We start from the raw sequence: 5,483 nt of genomic DNA on the forward strand, positions 1-5,483 counted from the left end.
ATCTGCGTTGTTCAGCTCCATAATCAAGAAAAACTTAGACTTGGTTTGTTAGTTTGGGCTATGATAATATAGTCAGAAAAAGCATTTTATCAACCCCAGTTTTAAAATAGACATTTTATTTTTTTTTTTAAATTTTTTTTTCAACGTTTTTTATTTATTTTTGGGACAGAGAGAGACAGAGCATGAACGGGGGAGGGGCAGAGAGAGAGGGAGACACAGAATCGGAAACAGGCTCCAGGCTCTGAGCCATCAGCCCAGAGCCTGACGCGGGGCTCGAACTCACGGACCGCGAGATCGTGACCTGGCTGATGTCGGACGCTTAACCGACTGCGCCATCCAGGCGCCCCTAAAATAGACATTTTAATAGAGCAAGACAACTTTATACACTGTCGTAAATGACAAGACCCATTAAAGTTCAGTATTTAGGTCAAGTTTCCCAACACCTGGGCAGTAGGAGTAGGCTGAATGCAGCCAAGAAGAGGTGGGAGGAGCAGCAGCAGGTCAGACCAGAGCCTGAGGAGATGCTTGGTGGCAAGAACATTGCCCCTGGGGATAGTGTTCAAATTGTTGTTAACTCAGATAGTTTGCTTTTCAGCGTTTCTACCACTTCAAAGATGCCACCAAAAATTCCAACTACTGAGATGGTACAAATGTGTTGAAAACTACTGTCCCTGAGGTTTCTCCATCTTCTCCTGTGCATACTTGGTCCAACCAAATCCCTCTTTCCTACTTCACCAACAGCCTCCTAATGGTTAAAGCGCCCATTAGCTTCTTCTCAGAGATACTCAGAGCCATATGCATTTTCTTTCTCAAAGCCCTGCCTAACACCTCAGAGTTTCCTCAGGGTATTTCTTGCTCTCCTGTCCTTGACCTGTCACTTTTCTTCTTCCATCAGGCCTTTTCTCCAGCCTCACTTGAGTCTCAGGGCAATCACACTTTGCCCCATGATTTTCATCAGACCTGTGTGCAACTGCCCTCCATGTTTGCCGAGCGCCATTCTAACTTTCAACATGGGACTTCTGTCTGTCTGCTGGACATCAACATGTGTGGGGGACAGTGTCTGAAGTCACTCAGGGGAAACTGAATCTGTCTCCCTCCTCACAAGACTTTCTACTTCCTTATTTCCATGAACAGCAGCATCTTCAGCCACACAAGTGAAAAAATGGCACTTGTCTCTCTGGGGCACTTGTCTCTCTGGTTGGTCCTGTCTCCCCTTTTAAAAATTTAATTTTTTTTTTCTTTTCAGTTATATATGCAAATATTGTTTCATGATGCAAGTCTTTTAGTTCTGGAAAATTTTCTTGAATTTTAGTACTGTCTCCCTTTTTTCCTTCTCTTTCTGGAACTTCCATTATCCTGTTGTTGAAACTTGTGGACTGGTCCTCAAGTTTTCTTATAGTTTCTCTCTCCTGTTTTCTATTTTCTTTGTCATGTTGCTATACTTTCTAGATTTCCTCAAATTAATTTGACTACATTTTTGTTGAGTTTTTTATTTCTGCTATCATATTTGAAAAAAATTTTTTTTAAATTTTATTTATTCTGAGAGAGAGAGAGAGAGAGAGAGAGAGAGCACAAATGGGGAGTGGCAGAGAGAGGGAGAGAATCCCAAGCAGGCCCATGTTGTCAGCAGAGCCTGATGCAGGGCTTGAACCCATGAACTGTGCTATGACCTGGGCTGAAATCAATAGTCGGATGCTTAACCAACTGGGCCACTCAGGCACCCCTCATTTCTATCATATTATTCATTTATATGAAAAAAAATTTAAGTGTAATATCCTCTATAACCATTTATCTCTGAGGATATTCATAGATTAACTTCCTAACAGCTTAATCTGTCTAGTTCGTTTTGGCCTCTCTTCCATGTTAGAGACTTTCCCCAAATGCCTGATGATCCTTGGCTGTTCACTCATACTTAAGAGTTGAACATTTAAATGCCCATGAGAAGGTCTATGCATTTGGGTGAGGTTTGTGACTGTGGGCTTCAGTAGGGTGACTTGGTGAGAAATTTCTTTGGGGAACCTCCCCATATAGCTTTAGGTCTTTTTTCTTGGGTTGGTCAGATTCCTCAGAAAAGTGGTATCTGGTCTCGTGGGGGAGAAGGCTGGGGACAACAGAGGTTCTCAACATTCAGTGTGTCTACTTAATTCCATTTTCAGTGGGATATGCCTATCCTCAGCTGTGCCTGGTGTTCCCTAGTCCAAAGTCCCCGTTTCACTCTCTCTGGGAAATAAGCCTCTTACATACCTGAGAGAGAGCACAATGGTTTAGCTACACGAAATTGGACAGAGGGTCTAGAGGCAATTCTCAAATAGGCTTTTAATCAACCATCCCCTGGCACACAGTGCAATGCTCGATACTCCTGTCTTCAGGGAGATTCACCTGGTAATCAGGATGATTACCATTGCAGCCAACTTTCTCCATTGCAGCCAAGAATTTGGTTTTCTAAGGTTTGCTCAGTCAGTCCTTGTGTCTCATTGCCTCTTTACTCTTGTTGTAGTGGGTCTCTGGAGAGAGAGAGCTGGATGCAGGCATTCAGCCAGGACTTGCTGCCTCATTGCCATTTCCACTGCCCTTGACTCCAGTGGGACTCCTGCAGGACTCTTTCTAATCTTGCTGCTTGTCCGCCTAGCTACTATATTGCTATGGAAGTCACCTTTTTTTTTTTTTCCAAACACAAACCAGTCATTTACTCAAAAACCTCAATAGCTCTCCATTGCCTATAAAACAATTAAAACTCCTTAGCATAGCCCCGAAGGTCGTGGATGATCTGACCCCAATATCCCTTTCTAGCATGAGATCGTGGAGAACAGTATGAGGACATTGGAACCAAACTGCCTCGATCCATTCTCTGGGCTCTGCCACTTTACCAGTTGGGTGATCTTGGCCAAGTTACTTATCTCATCAGCAACACAAGGATTATAATAGTACCTGCCCTCCAACATAATGGCGAGTATTATTAGAGCCCTTAAAACAGTGGCTGGCATAGGAAGTGCCATGTGAGTGTTAAAGGAAAGCCTCTGCACACCTGTCTCCTCCAGGAGATTATCAAGTCCTTCGAGAGGGCTCTATCCCATTTAGTCAGCATTTGTGGGACATATAATGGCACAGACATGATGCTATCCACAAACGACTACGTAAAAGGAGCTTGGCAAATGAAGACTAAGGATTAAAATATAATGGGACAAACCCTACAATACAGGAAAGAGCACAGTGAAGAGAATACGAAGCATGTTAAGATCTAATGGTTGAGAACAGTAGGGGAAGACTTCACAGACCCGACATTTAAGATGGGGCTTGATGAACAATTATGTACGACAAAAGGTTGTGCTGCTAAGACAGTGGGTGGGGGGAGACCCGACAGGTGAGGCTGGAGAAGCAGGTTGGGGCCAATTGCACAAGGCCCTGCATAACCTGTTTGAGTCTGTATTTTGTTTCAACCAGTTTGTCAATTTCACCATCCTAGCATGCTGGGAACGCCAAGACAATTTTGAGGGGTTAAAGGTATTTTGTTACTAATAATAGCTGAAAGGCGCTTCATTGGCAATTATTTAAAAACCAAATTTGAACACATTTCCAAATAATATTCAAGATGCCAGCCATAAAAGAACACATACTTAATGATTCCCTTTATAAAAAACAAAACCAGGCAAAATTAGTCTATGTTGTTGCAATTTGGGATGGTTACAAGTGGACAGTGACCAGGAGGGGATCCCAGCAGGACTTCTGGGGTGCCAGTAGTTTCTTGATGTCGTTACTGGTTCCACAGGTATGCTGTTTATGAAAATCTATCAAGCCATACACTTATATGTGGAACTTGCTATATCTGTTAATATTTCTAGTTAAAAAAATAAATTAGACTCATGATACTTTGTGCTTACTTGGAGACACATTATGTGTTCACTTAAAGAGGTGGAGCTACAGGCTGGGAACTCATCACGCCAAGCATCACTAGTTTGGTCTTCGTTTATGGGCTAACTCAGAAGGGCTCTTGGATACTCTGAATGGCCAAGGATAGCCAACATCAGTCACCTTGACCACTAATAGGACTTCATGAGTGTCTGACAAATTGACTTACACCCAAAGGTCAGAGACTGAAATACCAACACTCAGTATACATAGAAGATGGCCTCTTCCCTCATTTTAGGTCTAACAAGGGGCTGATGGTTCCTTATTAACTTTATAGAGAAACACCGGTAGGTCAAAACCACAACAGTGTAAGCATGTCTTTTAAGGCATTCAACATGTATGTACCTTTAGGAGCATAAAGAATCCAGTTTGTTTTTTGCTTTTCTTAAATAAAAGGTTACTTTCACTAAAACAACAAAAATAAAACTATGCACCCAGTTAAAAACAAATAAAAGAGTAAAAAAAGATATACAACGAGAAGCCAAATCTCCTTCAGATTGGTTTCCCAAGGCAATCAGTTAGGACTTTCTTATATAAATGTTTCGTACACACAAAAGCATATATAAATGTATGGGTGCATTACTCCGTCCCCTTCTTTTTTTTTTTTTTTAATTTTTTTTTCAACGTTTATTTATTTTTGGGACAGAGAGAGACAGAGCATGAACGGGGGAGGGGCAGAGAGAGAGGGAGACACAGAATCGAAAACAGGCTCCAGGCTCTGAGCCATCAGCCCAGAGCCCGACGCGGGGCTCGAACTCACGGACCGCGAGATCGTGACCTGGCTGAAGTCAGACGCTTAACCGACTGCACCACCCAGGCGCCCCTCCCCTTCTTTTCTTAAACAGATGGGAGCCCTATATATTCACTTGTTTTTTCCTGCAGATACTTCATCTCTGTAAACATGGATATAGCCCATTGTTTCCACAAGTATAAAGTCTTCTATAGAGTATATATGTTATTTAACCAGGTATTTCTGCTTTTTTTACAATGTGCATCGTACATCTTTGAATACACATTCTTTAATATGCTTTTTAAATTATGTAGAAACTGCCCCAATGTATACCAACTGTTACCAAACTTGCTGACTTCTGCCTTTTTTTTTTTTTTTTTTTTTTTTTTTTTTATTTTGAGAGAGAAAGAGAGTGTAAGCAGGGGAGAGGCGGAGAGAGAGAATCCAAGCAGGCTCCACACGGACAGTGTGGGGCCCGAAATGGGGCTGAAACCCACAAACCATGAGATCATGACCTGGGGTGAAACCAACTGAGCCACCCAGGCACCCCTTGACCTCTGCACTTCTATTTGGTTAACATTAGCATCTCATTGCTGTCTCAGTTAGCAGTCCTCTTTTTAGTTCCACTGATCTTTCCACTTCCACCTGAATGAGTACTAAGCCTGATACAGGGCTCTATCTCATGACTGTGAGATCATGATCTGAGCTGAAATCAAGTTGGATGCTTAGCCGACTGAGGCACCAGGGGCAACTTACAACGATTTTAAATAGAAGTATTATCTAGTGATTGAAAAATGTGTTTTAAAGAATAGACTCCTTTTCACAGAACAGACCATACACCTACATA

This window comes from Lynx canadensis, chromosome B3 (genome assembly GCF_007474595.2).
Source record: "Lynx canadensis isolate LIC74 chromosome B3, mLynCan4.pri.v2, whole genome shotgun sequence".
NCBI classification, from domain to species: Eukaryota; Metazoa; Chordata; class Mammalia; order Carnivora; family Felidae; genus Lynx; species Lynx canadensis.